Here is a 19806-nt window from a genome sequence, read left to right as displayed (position 1 = left end):
AAAATTCGATTTAAAAGATGTTTTGGAAACTAGAAAGAGAGGAGAACAGGGATCTTAAAGCAACCCCTGCTCGTTTTGGGTTATTGGGCACGAAAAACGAGCACAAACAGAACTGGACAGACAAGAAGAAATCGCGAAAAACAGTGTTATTTCACTCTGTTTTTCGAGGGATTTCGTGTACTCTCAAGGGCAATTTGGCTCGTAAATCTTTGTCTAATGTGTAGATGGATGTTATGTGGTTAATTAGGAACAAGAAACTCGAGTTTTTATGGAGGTTTGATGGAGGAACGAATGGGTTTTCGAAGAGGACACACAAACAGTTTCAGTTTGTGTGTCGGTTTTGTTTAGGGTTTTTGAAGGATGTTTAGGGTTTGTTTCTGAGGTTTAAAGCTTGTGGGTGATGGTTGGATGTATGGAGAACTTAGAGGGATGAATGTATGGTGAAGGGGTGGTATTTATAAGGAGTTAAAGTAGGTTAAAAGAGAGGGAGGGGCAATCGGGCTTCATCCCGTATGGCTGCTGTCCAGCCGTTTTTGTGAGGGTTTGAGGGGGGTTTTCTTGGTGATTAAGCTAGGATAATATGGGTAGGATACTAGGATATGGGTTAGGGTTAATGGGTACGGGTCTTGGTAGTGTTTGGAGCGGGTTTGGGCTCGGGAATTGAGCTGCCAAAACAGGGGCTGCTCGGTTTATGCGTGGGCTGGTTGGGGTTGTTTGGGACGAGAATTTGGGCCATGGTATGGGGGGTTCGAACAAGGGTGGATGGGTAGAGGCTTAGGTTGGTTAATGTACTCGAGATTTGTGCCAATTCGTAAAGGAAACGGGCTCAAAAACCGAGCTAAAATCGAGCTCAAAAACAAGTGTTCAAAACGAGTTCTTTTCGATTTTCAAATCGATTTTTCAAATCAATTAACCCATTAAAATAAATGACTTTTCAAATCAAATATACTCATAAAATGATTTTTCAAATCAATTATTTATTTTATTTTCAATAAAATAAACTTGGGAAAATAAATTCAAAATAAAATAAAATAAATTGAATTTACCTAAAAAACATAATTTAAATATCATTTAAATTAATAAAATGAACTCACTTAATTTAAAAAATCATTTAAATTAATAAAATGAACTCACTAAAAAAACATTAATTTAAATATCATTTAAATTAAGAAAATACTTCATCGACGACGCCCATTCTACATCGTAAAACGAGCTCCAAATAATGACAATGACAACTAAAGAATACATGTGTCCTATCATCATCGGGTGTTTGTCGGGTTCTCTATAAATTCCAATATCGACGGATACGGGTATCTACAAGTTTTTATGTTGTTTCTTTGAGTTTGGTTAAAACCCTAATTGGGTAAATTGGGGGTTTTGGGGGTATTGTGCTTATTAGATGGTGATTGTATGTTTGATCGGAGGTGATTTCATTGAAGAACGACTTTGATTAGCTGCTAGACCGTCTGTGGTGATTGCTTTTCCAGGTAGGGTTTTCTTACTCGGTATTAATTATATGATTGTGGTGATTGTGCTGTAGTTAGTGATTGTTGATTGTTTCAGACGGTTGTGATTTCATATTGTTGATTGTTTCAGACGGTTGTTGAGGTTGTATTGTGAATACTGTTTATCTGTTTGTGTTCTTCGGGGTGTGTCCCTGGCTGAGTGGAGTCACTTGCGGAAGTGGCTTCACGCCCTTGATTCGCCTTCTGTGGAACCCGCAACAGAAGGGATGTGCACATTAATGAACATGGGTTTATCGCTCGATGGAGATGAGCGGGGCTTAGGTGGGAACGGCTGCGGTCCCCCATTGGCGGTGTGGAGTATATGTTGCGATGGATCCTCTGGCAGGACTACACACTTTAGTGTGTAGTCAGTTGTGTGGAGATTGTTGATGGAGACTGAGGATTGTTGTGTTGACTGAGTTGTTTGGCTGTTGTTTCATGTTTGTTTTATATCGTGTAATTAGTACTGACCCCGTTTAATTGTTTTAAAAACTATGGTGATCCATTCGGGGATGGTGAGCTGTTGTTGAGCAAGTTTAATATGACGCTTTTGGGCTAGCTAGGATGAGTTATCACATGGATTAGAAGAGTTTTCCGCTGTATCAGACGATGTCTTTAGTTTTCAGTTTTGGATAGTAGACATTTGGTTTTGAAAATTGTATTTGATTTATCAGTTTGGCTTTGAACATGTAAACGTTAAATTATATTTACTTTTAAAGTACGTTTCGTTATTGTCTTATGATATTCATTGCCTTGGGTAACCGAGATGGTGATGTTCCTATACCTGAGTAGTCCTGGTAAGGCAATCGGAGTATGGGGGTATCACAAAGTGGTGTCAGAGCGACGATTCTGAAACCTGTAACCAATGAATCTAATGAACCTAGGGAGTCTAACTAAAATGAACCCGGGTAGGAGTTGTAGGAGCTAATGCAAAGACTTGGGAGACGTCCTAAAGTCGCGAACTCGCCTTACCATTTTGAACCGGTCACATGGGGTATGTGTCGGGATCGTTATGTGCTTATCGTGTGCTTTGTGTATCTATATAGTAGTATGTTGTATGAATTGATGGATGCATGCATGTGGAGGATGGGAGATCTGCGTTGAAAGATGATGATGACGTGAATTGTATGTTGGTTGATTGTAAAGCATGAAAGTATAATGGTTGATACATATAATGTGGCATGTTAGAATTATGAAAGGAAAAGTGTTTTGTTTATATATATAAAGCGATGCGTAAGTATATATGTTGTTGTCGTTTTATGTAAGAGTATAGAAAGTTGGGAGTGTGAATTGAACATGTGTTGGGTGAATATGTTGAACGAATATGGTGGATAAATATTTGGTATGATGGATGAATTGGTGGAAAAAGATGAATAATCGTTGTATGATAATATGATTTCTGATAAAGCATGTTGTATGATGCAAGAGATTTTATAATGTTCTTATGCTAGTAACATGTGAATAGGGGACTTGATGTTATATATTTGTGATTTTGTTTACGTAAAGTTATGGAATAAAAAAACATGTAGGTAATACATGCTTGGTAAGTTGAATGATGTATGTGCACGATGGATGTTGTTGCTTAGTTTTTGAAGATAGTAACATGTGGTTAAGGATACTGGTCTTATGAGTATTGAGTTGTTTTTGTTTACCTTGTTGTCGTTTAAGTTGTTTTGAAGTAAAATCAAGTAGTTGTGTTTTCGATTATAGAGAGGTTGTCTTTAAACTATTGCAACTTGAGATATATATATATATGATTTTGATGTGATTCTAATTGGAGATGATAGCTTGTTCTGTTATGATTCTAACGATAGGTCACACGCCCAAAATGACCAAGAAACAAGTGAGATATGACCGTTTTACGAAAACTGGACAGTGCTGAGAAATGCGTAGGGTACTCGATCGAGTGGCCCTCAATCGATCGAGTGCACCTCTTGTTACTCGTTCGAGTAACCCTTAATCGATCGAGTAGCCCTGGTAATTTGTTATACATGTCTCTGACCTTCACCTACTCGATCGAGTAGGCTATTCACTCGATCGAGTGGCCTGTACTCGATCTAGTAACCCCTGTTTTGGGTCATATGCTTATCTTTTGACTTCGTTGCATATTATGTTTAATTCAAAGGTGTTCTTCTTCTTATGTATGCATTGTTTTACGTATGTATTGGTCCTGATGCGTAAGTTACCTAATCTTATGATGTAAGGCGCGGCACCTGTGGTGAGTGCGAGTTCGGTGGGGAGGACATGAGTTATATGCGGTTGTGTAGGTAGTGGAAAAGAAAAGAAGGATCGGTAAGGCTTATTAAGGCATGGAGCATGTTTTGTGAGAAGAGATGAGTGATATGATTTTATGTTGAGTAATGTAAAAGTAAGTAAATATGGGCAAGGGATGATGTGAGTGTAAGGAACGTAAGAATGAAAAGATTGAAGGGAAGGATGCGGATGGTGGCAACTTGAGATGTGTAAAGAATTATGGTGGGAGATGGTTAGGAATCGTGTGGGCTAAGAATATATGTAGTGAAAGGTCGTTTTAGAGGAATTGAGAAAAGTGGTATATAGTGAACTTAATGGAGACATGTCGCGACGTGGATTTGTAGATAGTGAGTGAGTTTGGGAATTTGCATTATCAAGAGGTGAAACTAATGTGTGATTTCCTTGGGCAAGTAACGTTATGAAATGAGTTTTGGGATTTTGAGAAAAAAAAAATTGGAGATCAATGTAAGTGATAGCATGAGACTGTCTGAACTGATTGGTGATAAATTTGAGTGATGGCATGATAAGAGAGGATCCATGGTAAGAGAGAGTGAGATGATACTAATATGAAATAATGAGATGGGAATTTTGGAGCAATGAGAAGGTAACCGGGGCACTAAAGAGTTAGGTAGAAGTAATAAGGAGTTGAATGGTTAATTGATTTTGTCGAGTGTAAAAGAAAAGAATGAGGGGAGTAAAACTAAGAAAATGTTCACCGAAGTTATGTGATATAAAACTAAGGAATCGTCGAGATATGTGATACTATCACGAGGGTGCTAGTTAATGATTATATAGGAGTTTCAGGACAACATGATAATCATGTGTTTCGAGGAATTAAGGAAAGTAAAAAGTTGGGTAAATAATTTGCACGATATGAGATCTTGGTAGTGAGTTGGGTGACAATACAATTAAGGATGGAATTGGAAATAATGTTGAGGTAATTTGGTTGATGGGTTTGATGTTCGTTATTTGGGATATTAACCAAAGATAGGAAAGAAACCGTGATGTTTAGAGATGAGTGTAAGAGGCTTGATGTCCGAACGATGGTAGTGTTGAGGTATTGTCACTAGTGGTTAAGGGTGATGATAAATAGGAAAATTGGCCATTCTAAAGAGGTTGATTTTGTAGACACCTGATTAATGTGTATGGTTGTGAGGGAGCATAAGATGTGGTTATAGGAGGCGATTGCTAGTAGTTGAGTATTAATGTTATGGTTACGTTTGGCAGGAAATGATCGTTGTGCGAATGAGAGAATGTTTTATGAGGGGCATGTGAGTTAAGCTCGGGCCAGAGGTAACCTTATCAGATGGTAACTTACGTGATCAGGATTGACTGGTTGGATGTCATTACGGGCCTAATATGTATATAAATGTTTGTGTGAGGTTCTGACCTCACGAGAAGTGGTATGGTGTGATAGTTATAAAGCTGTTATCCCAATGTGCTGTAATATATGTTGGATACGGTAACCTAGTGGAATGATGTTTAAAAAGGTAATAATTTGAGTGATCTGACATGGCTGGTTATACTTGTATGTATTCATGATATATGTTATTCCGTGGTATGGTAAGAGGATGATATTCATGAGGTTATTATCCGTTTATTTCATATAATATGTTGCGTTGTGATTTAGTAAAGTGGATTTGAGTAAGTTTTTTTTTTCTTGTCCGAGAAGTTATATTAAGTCAGTGTTTATGGGATTGTGTAGGTTGTGATGTTTATCGATGTGATTATTGTTCCTCGTGTGGTGATCCAGGCACGGTACTTCGTGTTGTGATGCGGATATTTTCGCACTGCGGTGCGGCTGTTGGTGGCGGTGTTGCGATGCCGTCACCGGTTATGGTGGTGTAGGTGGGGTGATTACGATACGAGTTTTCGAAAGTACATACCAGTTATACATAGATTGTTGTTTTGTTTGATATTGCTTCCTGTGAGTTTCAGGTTGTACATATAGACGGTTGTTTTGTTTATTGACGTTTCTTACCAGTTTTAGTTTGGGAGTAAAGGTAGAGATGATATGGAAGAGAGTTGTGTATGTTTTCGTTGTTGTCATGGTATAGTGATATTCTGTTGATGGGACACAGTTGTGAGAGGTTGTTAGAGTAATTTTGATCTTGTTTTAAGATGAGGCATTGGTAGACATAGTAATGGCAAGTGAATGGTGGAACGTGTGTTATACTGATCTGAAAGCTGCAAGTAGTTCATAATCTTTTGTTGAGACAGTGAGTGTAGAGTGTTGGGAATTAGTGTCATGTTAAGTTATGTATGAGTTTTGCGGTAATGAAAGAAAAGAACTTGAGGATCTAGTGTGAGTGTACGTAAAAAGTGTGGATCGTGAGATATACTTTTGGCGATAGGAGTTTTATATAGTTTATATAGAGAGGTTTGTCGTGTTGCGGTAATGTGGAAGAATTGAAGTTTTGGTTAAGCTAAGGATTTTGTGGTATAGGTTAGGTGGTGTGCCGAATGAATTGAGGTACGAGAGCTGTTTAAGTAAGAGAGCCAAGGATATAGGAATGGTGAGTGTTTAGATTATAGGCGGTTACCTTTGAAATGCGATGGTGATGAGGATTTTGGGGAGTATAGCAAAGGATTTAGTATTAGTGTAACACCCCCTCATACCAAGGTGCCTTACCAGGACCACCCTACCATGAAAGTGTGTTACCATCTCGGTTGCCCGAGGTTAGTACATATCAAAAGCGTCTGAACTGAGCACATTTTTTAAAATACCATAAAGTGTTAAAGTTTACATCAAACCAAAATCCAAAACTTATTCAATAAAACAACTCCAATGTCTTGACAACTAATAAAATCAAAACTAAGACTCAGACGGTGATGCTACGACTGGTGATGACAACGCTCCCCATGTCTGCCCCAAGCTCACCACTACCAATACCTGTCAAGCCTGCTCACCATCCCCGAATGGATCACAGCAGATTCCACAAACAACAACGGGGTCAGTATTACTCAATCAATATAAGACAAACAAACGAGGTAACCAGCTGATCATCCTCCAAACCCAGTCTCCCGATCTCACACAGTAACCGACTACACACCGAAGTGTGTAGCCCTGCCAGATTACCCATCGCAACAGGTAATCCTTGCCGCCAGTGGGTGACCGCAGCCGATCCCACCTAGTCCAGCTCATCAACGAGCGACTGACAATCCCTGTCCCTTAATGTGAACATCTCCTCCCGTAGCGGGTTCCACGGAAGGCGAACTAGGATGTGAAGCCACTCCCGCAAGTGACTCCACCACAATCACAAACACACAGCATCACAGCTGCCACAAAATCTCCACACCAACACCGTCACAACAACACCCATACTCCGATGATCAGCAGATAACAATAATTACAAAACAATCATGTCTTAAACAATGAACAGTAAACTGAGTAGGGAAAACCCTACCTTAGCAATCAACAGTAGAACGGAAACCGAACAATAATAAAGGCTCCTCTACGAAGTCTTCTCCTATACAATAATCACATAACACAACTACACATTGCACGATCCCCCATATTTCCCAATTCCCTATATACAGTAACCCCAAAAGAATACAAATGACATGGAAATGAAACTTACCAACAGTAGAATAAGAGATTATACGCAAGGACCACAACGATTGCACACACAACGAGATTAGGGGATGATTAGGGAGTAATTAGGGAGTGATTAGAGTAATCGTAAAATGATTAGGGTTGGAAATGATGTTTTAGAAACTGACGTTGAATATAATATAACCCTAAACATTCCCTAATCAAACCGGTAAAATAACACTCGCCAGACCGGATACTCGGTCGAGTAAAGCTATACTCGGCTGAGTACCCTCTACTCGGTCGAGTATTCCCCATACTCGGCCGAGTATTCCCCAGCAGAACCAAAACAGACTCCACAATTAACACTACTCGGCCGAGTAGGCTCTACTCGGTCGAGTATACAGCTTAACAAATTCCATAGTATTACAGTCTTTCCCCCTTAAAAAGAACTTCGTCCCGAAGTTCACACTCCAACCTAAAACGAGACACCACAAACACAGAAGGCACACTATAAAACACAAAATGACTTTCCACACAAACATTTGTTAACCCAAAGAACTACACAAAACACCACCAACCCAACCCAAAATAAGACAAAACACAACCGCGACCATCTCCTACCCCCCCCCCCCCCCCTTAAAAAGACAAAGGTTAAGTCCTCGTAACCAAACATACCTGATCAAAAAGACTAGGAAAACGTTCTCGCATGGCTTCCTCGGGTTCCCATGTGGCTTCTTCCACATTATGATTAGACCAAAGGACCTTGAGTAAGACCGTCTCACCATTCCTTGTCTTACGAACCTTGCGATCAAGAATCTCTTTAGGAACCTCGCCGTAGGACAAGGATTCATCAAGCTCGATGTTCTCCATCTCAAGGATATGCGATGGATCACTCACATACTTCCGAAGCTGGGAAACATGGAAAACATTGTGGACTCTATCCAAAGCTGGTGGTAAAGCTAATATGTAGGCTACTTCACCTATACGGTCCAAGATCTCATAAGGACCTATAAACTTCTGACTTAGCTTACCTTTTTTCCCAAACCTTATCACACCTTGCATCGGTGACACTTTCAAAAGAACCTTGTCACCTACTGCGAACTCAATGTCCCTGCGGTTTAAATCGGCATAACTCTTCTGACGATCTTGAGCTGCTCTCATCTTTTGCCGAGTTAACTGGACTTGCTCAACCATATCTTATACCAGCTGTGGCCCTAAAACCACTGTCTCAGAACTGTCATCCCAACAAACTGGACTTCGGCACTTCCGGCCATACAAAGCCTCAAAAGGAGCCATCCCGATACTCGTATGATAACTGTTGTTATATGAAAACTCTATCAGATCAAGCCTGTCTTCCCAGCTGCCCCCAAACTCCATGGTACATGTCCTCTAAGGTCTTGATGGTTCGTTCCGTCTGACCATCGGTTGCCGGATGAAAGGTTGTACTCATCTTCAAGGTTGTACCCATCAACTCCTGCAGTTCTTGCCAAAACTTGGATATGAACCTCGCAGCACGATCAGAAACGATATCCTTGGGTATACCATGTTGCCGTACCACATGCCTCCTATAACCCAGTGCCAGCTGCATCTTAAACCAAGTATCTTTCATAGGAACAAAGTGAGCTGACTTGGTTAACCGATCAACAATCACCCAGATCATGTTATTACCTTGCTGTGACCTAGGCAATCCCACAATGAAGTCCATAGAGATTGACTCCCACTTCCACTCGGGTACTTCCAAAGATTGTATCTTACCTTGTGGTCTCCTCTGTTCACCCTTGACCCTCTAACAGGTCAAACATTTGGCCACAAACTCAGCCACATCTTTCTTCATGTTTAGCCACCAGAAAGTCTTCTTACGGTCTTTGTAAAGCTTGTCACCACCCGGGTGAACCGAATAAGGAGTGCAATGAGCCTCCGTCAAGATCACTCTCCTCAACTATGCATCCTCAGGAACACACCATCTCCCATCAAAACGGACACTCCCATCTGTATGGATAGAAAACCTGGAAACTGTCCCACCCTCTACTCTTGACTTCCATTCCTGAATCTTAGGATCAAGCTCCTGTTTACTCTTGATGTTCTCATATAGCTCTGGCTCGATCGTCAAATCCCCGATGGTATCTCCCTTCCTTAACAAAAAGATCCCCATCTTAGACACCTCATCCCTCAGCTTCAGCAAGGACATGGCCGTACATATCGAATGAACGCTCTTCCTACTCAAAGCATCTGCAACAACATTAGCCTTACCCTCGTGATATATGATCTCCATATCATAATCTCCTATCAGCCCCATCCACCGTCTCTGTCGCATGTTAAGCCCCTTCTGAGTGTAGATATATTTTAGACTCTTATGATCAGAAAACACCTTGAAAGTTGCTCCATAAAGGTATTGCCTCCACATCTTAAGAGCGAAAACAACTGCACCCAGCTCCAGATCATGAGTAGGGTAATTCTCCTCATATGGCTTTAGCTGCCTCGAAGCATAAGCTATGACTTTCCCTGCCTGCATCAAAACACAACCAAGACCATTCTTTGAAGCATCGGTATATACCTCAAAGTTCTCACATCCCTCTGGCAATGCTAGAACAGGAGCTGTGGTCAAGAGTTCCTTTAAGGTCTGAAACGCCGTCTCACAACTCTCATCCCAAACAAATCTTGTCTCTTTCCTCATCAAAGATGTCATAGGCCGTGCTATGGTAGAGAAATCTTTCACAAATCTCCTGTAGTAGCCAGCAAGGCCTAAGAAACTCTGAATCTCAGCAACATTCTTTGGTGATTCCCACTTGGTCACGGCCTCAATCTTACTAGGATCCACAGACACCCCCTTATTAGATATCACATGACCCAGAAAAGCCACCTCCTCCAGCCAGAACTCGCACTTAGATAGCTTGGCATACAGTTGATTCTCTCTCAGAGTCTGCAAGACTATCCTCAAGTTCTCCTCATGTTCTTCCTTAGTCTTAGAATAGACTAAGATGTCGTCGATGAACACAACCACAAACCTGTCCAAGAACGGTGTAAAGATCCGATTCATCAAGTCCATGAAAGCTGCTGGTGCATTGGTCAACCCAAAAGGCATCACCACATACTCAAAATGACCATATCGAGATTGGAACGTTGTCTTAGGAATATCCTCATCTGCTATCCTCAGCTGGTGATAGCCCGAACTCAAATCAATCTTGGAAAACACACCTGCTTCGCTTAGGTGATCAAACAGGTCATCAATCCTAGGCAAAGGATACTTGTTCTTCACTGTGACACGATTGAGCTCTCTGTAATCAATGCACAGTCTCATACTCCCATCTTTCTTCTTCACAAAAAGAACTGGGGCTCCCCACGGTGACACACTAGGCCTGATATAACCCTTGCTTAGCAACTCATGTATCTGCTTTTTCAACTCTGCTAACTCTTTAGGTGCCATACGGTAAGGTGCTTTGGATATCGGACCTGTTCCTGGTTTAAGCTACACACTGAAATCCACATCCCTCTTGGGCGGCAAACTCGGTATATCCTCAGGAAAGACATCATCAAACTCTCCCACCACAGGTATCTCAACAGCTGTCTGCGGCTCCACTCGGCGATCTCTCACATGACAGATAATCAAGGGGCACTTTTTCCTCACACATGACTGTAAAGTCATCACAGCTATGAACTTGCACTTAGGTTTCACCACAAACCCTCTATAGGACACCCTAACACCCTTAGGACCCCTTAAGGACACTCTCTTTTGCCGAAAATATATCTTGGAATCATACTTACCCAGCCAATCCATCCCAACAATCACCTCAAACCCATCCATAGGAAATTCTAACAGGTCCACCGGTAAATCTACCTCTCCAACCACCATAGACACTCCCTTATACAACTTGAGACACGACACACACTCCCCTGAAGGTATGAACACATCATCTTTTACAGCCTCAAACTTCCCCAAACCCATAGACAAGGCATGACTCTTAGACACAAAAGAATGTGTAGCCCCCGAATCAAACAAAATAAAGGATGGTACATTATGAACAAGAAAGGTACCGGTAACTACATGAGCATCATCCTGCGCTTCCTGTTTGTCCATCATGAAAAGCTTCCCACTGTTTTTCTGTCCTCCACCCTGAATCGAAGCATTGGAGGTACTTGGCTTGGCTGCTGAATCTTGGGTGGTGCTGTTGTTCTGGCGCTGATATGATTCACCACCACTGCGGTTATAACTGCCCTGGTTGCCTTGTCCACCACTGTTACCCCACGAACCTCCCGGTCGGTTACTAGCAAAACTCTGAGTTGGCCCCTGAGAGAAATTCCCCTGCTGAGCTCCTGAACCAGTGTCGGGCCTGTAACTCGTGCATTCCCGTCTCCTGTGGCCTACACCATCACAGTTGAAGCATGTAAGGTTAGAGTTGTCACTCACACTCCGACCTCCATTCTTTCCTCAGCCATGAGATCCCCCCGAGAAACCAGCTCCACCAGAAAAAGCCTTTGCATGGTTGAAGTTCCCTTTCTTGTTGCCTGACTGACTGTTGCTTCCACTGTCAGCCTTCCTCTTTTCAGCAGCAGTCCTCTCATTGATCTCTCTTGAGAGATATACCATCCTCTCAGCTTGGTCCGCTCTCAGGTACACTTCCTTAAGATCAGTAGCAAGCCCAGCTGGCATACGGCTCACGATCTTGGCAGATAAACCCCTCTCAAAACGGAGAGCTAAACCCCTCTGTCCCAGCTGCATGTCCTCAACATAACGAGATAGCTCTAGGAAACGACGATAGTACTCAGTGACTGTCATCTCCTCAGACATGGTGAAGGAATCAAACTCGGATCTCATCTTGTGTCGGATATGCTCCGGCACAAACTGCTCTCTCATAGCGCTCTTCAACCCAGGCCAAGGAATAGCTCCCAGACCCTCAGCCTGGTAATAAGCTCTAGCATCTTCCTTGACGTTTTGCCACCACACAGCGGCTTCACCTCTCAGGTAGTATACTACCTGCTCTACGATCATGTCTTCGGGACACTTAACCATTTCCATGAGAGCTTCAATCTCACGGTGCCACTTCTCGAGTAGCTTTGGTTCCCCCACCCCTTCATATGTGGGAGGGTTGAAGCGAGCAATGATGATGCTAAGTTGAGTAGCATCCTCCGGCTTCTCATTCCCCTTTCCCACATTTTTTAGAGCTTCAAGGAGAGCCACTTGTTGCTCAATCATGCGAGCAACCTCATCAAGAGTCATCTCAGAAGCTTGGATCTGTGCGGGGGTTCTTTTGCGCGGCATTTTGAGCTGATAAGAATCAAGGAAACGTAAGCACAAAAGCCTACGACTCAAAATGTATCAATCTTCCGCCAAAGGAACACTCGGCCGAGTATAAGACAATACTCGGTCGAGTAACGACTACTCGGTTGAGTATCTTAGATACTCGGTCAAGTAATCGACTCCAGTAGCCAACGTCAAAAACCCAGAATGTATACTCGGTCGAGTACAAACAATACTCGGCCGAGTAGTTACTACTCGGTCGAGTACACCTTCTTACTCGGTCGAGTAAACACATACAGTAGCCATTGCTACTCACTGCCAAACAACACTCGGTCGAGTGCTTGGTTACTCGGCCGAGTGCTCCCTACTCGGTCGAGTACCTGCCCTGCTCGGCCGAGCCATACCAAAGACAGGTTAACAGTATAAAGTCCCCTATCATGCGTACTATTCCCTCATCAAACACATATAACAACAGGAACTTAAATGCCACGTTATAAACACACAACCATACCATTCGTTCACAGGTTAAGCCAATACACCAAAAGTTCACATACCCGTCCCTTCTACTACTTTTCCAATCACCAAACTTACGAATTCCCCATATAAATTTCCAACCATCACTTATTATCAACATGAATCTTCACATACATGCACATGCAAGACACATCTCTCAACACACTTCCCTATGTGACCGGCTCGAGTTAATAAGGGCCAAATTGCGACTCCGGGACGTCTCCCGAGTCATTGCGGTAGCTCCAAACAACTCTCCCCGGGTTCATTTTATTTAGACTCCCTAAGTTCATTAGATTCATTTGTTTAGGTGCCGGAATCTTCGGCTCTGATACCACTTTGTAACACCCCCTCATACCAAGGTGCCTTACCAGGACCACCCTACCATGAAAGTGTGTTACCATCTCGGTTGCCCGAGGTTAGTACATATCAAAAGCGTCTGACCTGAGCACATTTATTAAAATACCATAAAGTGTTAAAATTTACATCAAACCAAAATCCAAAACTGATTCAATAAAACAACTCCAATATCTGACAACTAATAAAATTAAAACTAAGACTCGTACGGTGATGCTACGACTGGTGATGACAACGCTCCCCATGTCTGCCCCAAGCTCACCACTAGCAATAACTGTCAAGCCTGCTCACCATCCCCGAATGGATCACAGCAGATTCCACAAACAACAACGGGGTCAGTATTACTCAATCAATATAAGACAAACAAACGAGGTAACCATCTGATCATCCTCCAACCCCAGTCTCCCGATCTCACACAGTAACCGCCTACACACCGAAGTGTGTAGCCCTGCCATATTACCCATCGCAACAGGTAATCCTAGCCGCCAGTGGGTGACCGCAGCCGATCCCACCTAGTCCAGCTCATCAACAAGCGACTGACAATCCCTGTCCCTTAATGTGCACATCCCCTCCCGTGGAGGGTTCCACGGAGGGCAAACTAGGGTGTGAAGCCACTCCCGCAAGTGACTCCACCACAATCACAAACACACAGTATCACTGCTGTCACAACATCTCCACACCAACACCGTCACAACAACACGCATACTCCGATGATCAGCAGATAACAATAATTACAAAACAATCATGTCTTAAACAATGAACAGTAAACTGAGTAGGGAAAAACTTACCTTAGCGATCAACAGTAGAACGGAAACCGAACAATCAGAAAGGCTCCTGTATGAAGTCTTCTCCTATACAATAACCACATAACACAATTACACATTGCACGATCCTCCATATTTCCCAATTCCCTATATACAGTAACCCCAAAAGAATACAAATGACATGGAAATGAAACTTACCAACAGTAGAATAAGAGATTATACGCAAGGACCACGACGATTGCACACACAACGAGATTAGGGGATGATTAGGGAGTGATTAGGGAGTGATTAGAGTAATTGTAAAATGATTAGGGTTGGAAATGATGTTTTAGAAACTGACGTTGAATATAATATAACCCTAAACATTCCCTAATCAAACCGGTAAAATAACACTCGCCAGACCGGATACTCGGTCGTGTAAAGCTATACTCGGCCGAGTACCCTCTACTCGGTCGAGTATTCCTCGGCAGAACCAAAACAGACTCCACAATTAACACTACTCGGCCGAGTAGGCTCTACTCGGTCGAGTATACAGCTTAACAAATTCCGTAGTATTACAATTAGAGAGTTACGAGGACGTAACATTTATCTTAAGAGGAGTAGGATGCGACAAAGAAAGTTTAATAGTTGTACATGTTGTAGTAGATTTGGAAGTCTGAGTCTTGTAGAATAAAAGATTGATTTGTGTTATGGTTGATTTTGGTAAAGGTCATGGCCGTGCTTGTAGTAGTGTGTTGTCCAGAAGTGTGAGAATTCTTTAATAGTTTTGACAGTTGGGTGAGGATGTTTATGAGTTTGATGGTGTTAACAGTTGGATGATGATGTTATGAGTGGGAATAAACTTCGAGGACGAAGTTCCTTTTAAGGGTGGTAGAATCTAACATTCCGTTTGATGTTTATGAGTTTGTTGATATTGGATTTGCTAATGGATAATATGTTAGTGAAACGGAGCTAGCGGAATTTGTGTATGGTAGTTGGTAGTTTATGGAGTTAGTGTCGAGAGAGGCTATAATGTGGTGGATACGATATCGTGAGTCATGTTGTGGAGGTAGACATAGTTGGTGGAGTTGGTGTTAAGAGTTCATGTTTTATAGGTTGGGGTTTCGTTTTGAGTTCTTAGTTGCGTTGTTGTGTCTTGGTCGAGTTTGTATGTTTGTTTTGAGTATGGGTTGAACTTCGGGGACGAAGTTCTTTTTAAGGAGGGAAGACTGTAATACTACGGTTTTCTATGTCTATGGGTACTCTATCGAGTGGGGCTTACTCTATCGAGTAAGTATGTTTTTATACGAAACAGTAGTCTGTCTGATGGGTATTCGATCGAGTATGTGTGGCACTCGATCAAGTAAGGGGCACTCAATCGAGTAAGTTACTTACTCGATCGAGTAAGTTACTTACTCGATCGAGTAAGTTACTTACTCGATCGAGTAAGTTACTTTTACGGGTTGTTTTTGACGGGATTTGTTAATAACGCGTGATTCATATTTAAATGTTTCCGTCACTTTATTCATCACTTTTACTTTTTCTAAAAACCCTTCAAAGAGAAAAGAAGTTATGTTGTCTCCGTCATCGCGTTACTATCAAACCCCAAGGGCTAAGGTTGTCGGATTGTCACGTTCTTTACACCATTGAGTTCGTCGTGTCGAGGGTAAGATCCTTGTATAGTTTTTATGTTGTTTCTTTGAGTTTGGTTAAAACCCTAATTGGGTAAATTGGGGGTTTTGGGGGTATTATGCTTATTAGATAGTGATTGTATGATTGTATGTTTGATAGGAGGTGATTTCATTGAAAAACGACTTTGATTAGTTGCTAGACCGTCTGTGGTGATTGCTTTTCCAGGTAGGGTTTCCCTACTCGGTATTAATTGTTGTGATTTCATATTGTTGATTGTTTCAGACGGTTGTTGAGGTTGTATTGTGAATACTGTTTATCTGTCTGTGTTCTTCGGGGTGCGTCCCTGGCTGAGTGGAGTCACTTGCGGGAGTGGCTTCACGCCCTTTATTCGTCTTCTGTGGAACCCGCCACAAAAAGGATGTGCACATTAATGAACATGGGTTTATCGCTCGATGGAGATGAGCGGGGCTTAGGTGGGAACGGCTGCGGTCCCCCACTGGCGGTGTGGAGTATCTGTTGCGATGGATACTCTGGCAGGACTACACACTTTAGTGTGTAGTCAGTTGTGTGGAGATTTTTGATGGAGACTGGGGATTGTTGTGTTGACTGAGTTGTTTGGCTGTTGTTTCATGTTTGTTTTATATCGTGTAATTAATACTGACCCCGTTTAATTGTTTAAAAACTATGGTGATCCATTCGGGAATGGTGAGCAGTTGTTGAGCAGGTTTGATGTGACGCTTTTGGGCTAGCTGGAATTAGTTATCACATGGATTAGAAGAGTCTTCCGCTGTGTCAGACGATGTCTTTAGTTTTCAGTTTGGGATAGTAGACATTTGGTTTTGGAAATTATATTTGATTTATCAATTTGGCTTTGAACATGTAAACGTTAAATTATATTTACTTTTAAAGTACGTTTCGTTATTGGCTTATGATATTCATTGCCTCGGGTAACCGAGATGGTGATGTTCCTATATCTGAATGGTCCTGTAACACCCCCATACTCCGAATGCCTTACCAGGACCACTCAGGTATGAAGACATCACCATCTCGGTCGCCCGAGGTATGATAATCAAATAGACAAAACAGAAACAACATTTATTGTAAATAGTTTAATGAATAAATACAATCCTCGAAACCAAACTGAAAGTGCAATACATTATTCCAAACTATCTGTTCTCAACTGAAATGTGAATAAAAGCTAAACTACAAGCGGAAGACTCTATCGTCATGTCGTGGCCATCCCAGCTATCCCAGTACTCATCTCTATACCTGTTCAATATCTGCTCACCATCCCCGAATGGATCACCGCAGGTTTTACAAAACAACACCGGGGTCAGTACTAAGCACACAATCAATATAGATAACAACAATAAGACAAACAGACAGCTGAACTGTCACACACACACACACACCACCAACTCCCATCATCTCAATATCGACCGTCCACTGGACCACCCACGCTGGGGGACCGCAAATTGTTCCCACCTAAGCCCCGCTCATCGTACGAGCGATAACCCTGTCCATTAATGTGCACATCCCCTTTCGTGGCGGGTTCCACGAAGGGCGAAACTAGGGCGTGAGATCACTCCCGCAAGTGACCCCACTCAGCCGAGAACGCATCTCGAGAACCATCAACAAACACAATCACAATCACAATCACAATCATCATATCAAACAACTAACTACAGCACATCACCAATATCCCATTATGGGACTAATACTGAGTAGGAAATCCTACCTGGAAAGCACAACACGCAGACGGTATCTACAAATTTCAAAACGGCTCCTCTACGAATTCTCCTCCTATCATACAACACATAGATGCTACTATTCAAATACTACTCATAAAAACCCCCAATTCCTAAATTAGGGTTTTATCAATCTTAACAAAACATTATAGAAATTATATTAAAAGCTTACCCTCGACGCAAGGAATCCAACGACACGAACTACGATACTAACTGACCGTCTGAACTCCGGGAATTGTCAAGAACGCGATTAGGAAGAAGAACTAGTTGCTTTCTCTCTTAAACAGGTTTTAGGTTTTGTAAAAAGTGATTTAGAACAATTACGAATATGTTTAAATACCTTAATCGCGTAATTAACAAAACCCGAGAAAACTCCCCCGTAAAACCGGACACTCGATCGAGTACCCAAGGTACTCGATCGAGTACCCCCCTACTCGATCGAGTGCCCCAGCTACTCGATCGAGTGCCCAACAGGTCAGAAACTATTTTGCTTCGCCACTTACCCTTACTCGACAGAGTAAGGCCTACTCGATAGAGTACCCCCAAGACTATAAATACGGAGTATTATAGTCTTCCCTCCTTAAAAGGAACTACGTCCCCGAAGTTCAAACCACTACTAAAACAAAGGTACTCCAAAACATTCCCGACTCAACAACCAAAACAAAACTCAATATAAAACACGCTACTTACCCAACTCATCCCGACAACCTACCGACGCAACATATAAAAAGGTGTATAAAACTCTTAGAAACTGCTCGCGATCATCTCCTACCCCCCTAAAAGAAACAAGGTTACGTCCCCGTAACCATACATACCTGATCAAAAAGGAAGGGGTAACGCTCTTTCATGATATCCTCTGCCTCCCATGTAGCTTCCTCGGTCTCGTGGTTAGACCAAAGGATCTTGAGCAAAACTGTCTCACCACTCCTGGTCTTCCTAACCTTTCGGTCTAGGATCTGCTTAGGCACCTCAAGGTATGATAAAGACTCATCCAGCTCTAAGCTCTCTGCCTCCAACATATGCGACGGGTCACTCACATACTTCCGCAGCTGCGATACATGAAACACATTATGTACTCTCTCTAACGCAGCTGGTAAAGCCAGACGATAAGCAACTTCCCCAACTCGCTCTAAGATCTCATAAGGCCCTATAAACTTCTGGCTTAGCTTGCCTTTCTTCCCAAACCTCATAACCCCACGCATAGGAGACACTTTCAGAAGAACCTTGTCCCCAACCTGAAACTCTATGTCCCGACGGTGTAGATCTGCATAACTTTTCTGTCGATCCTGGGCTGCTCTCATCCGTTCCCTGATCATCTTAATCTGTTCCACCATCTCATGTACCATCTCTGGTCCTAAAACCACTGCCTCAGCACTATCGTCCCAACAGATCGGACTCCTACATCTCCTCCCATACAAAGCCTCAAACGGTGCCATACCAATACTGGTGTGATAGCTGTTGTTGTAAGAAAACTCTATCAAGTCCAACCTCTGCTCCCAGCTACCACCAAAATCCATCACACAAGCTCGCAACATATCCTCAAGAGTCTTGATTGTTCTCTCAGTCTGCCCGTCTGTCGCAGGATGAAATGCTGTACTCATCTTCAGATTTGTCCCGAACGATTCCTGCAACTCCCTCCAAAACCTCGATATAAACCTCGCATCTCTGTCAGACACTATGTCCTTAGGGACTCCATGTAACTTAAGCACGTTCTTTCGATAGGCCATAGCCAATTGTGCCTTAGTCCATGTATCTTTCATTGGAACAAAGTGAGCTGACTTGGTCAGACGATCCACTATCACCCAAATCATATTGTTACCTTGTTGACTCTTAGGTAAACCCACAATGAAATCCATGGAAATGGATTCCCACTTCCACTCAGGCACCTCCAAAGACTGAACCTTACCTTGTGGTCTTCTCTGTTCCCCTTTAACTCTCTGGCATGTCCAACAACGGGACACAAACTCAGCTGTCTCTTTCTTCATCCCAGGCCACCAAAACGTTTTCTTCAAATCTTTGTAAAGCTTATCTCCACCCGGATGCACTGAATATGGTGTGCAATGTGCCTCTGTCATGATAGTCTTTTTCAACTCCTCATCATTAGGAACACACCACCTACCATGGAAAACCGGGACACTGCCCCTTTCTCTACCCCAGCTCTCCACTCCACTATCTTAGGATCCAAAGCCTGCTTATCCCGAATATCATCATAAAACTCAAGCTGTACTGTCATATCACCCATGGCATCTCCTTTCTGCATCATATGTATCCCGAACCTCGCTACCTC

The sequence above is a fragment of the Silene latifolia genome, chromosome 3 (genome assembly GCF_048544455.1).
Source record: "Silene latifolia isolate original U9 population chromosome 3, ASM4854445v1, whole genome shotgun sequence".
NCBI lineage: Eukaryota > Viridiplantae > Streptophyta > Magnoliopsida > Caryophyllales > Caryophyllaceae > Silene > Silene latifolia.
The sequence above is the reverse complement of the archived record's forward strand: the minus strand, read 5'-3'. Positions refer to the sequence as shown.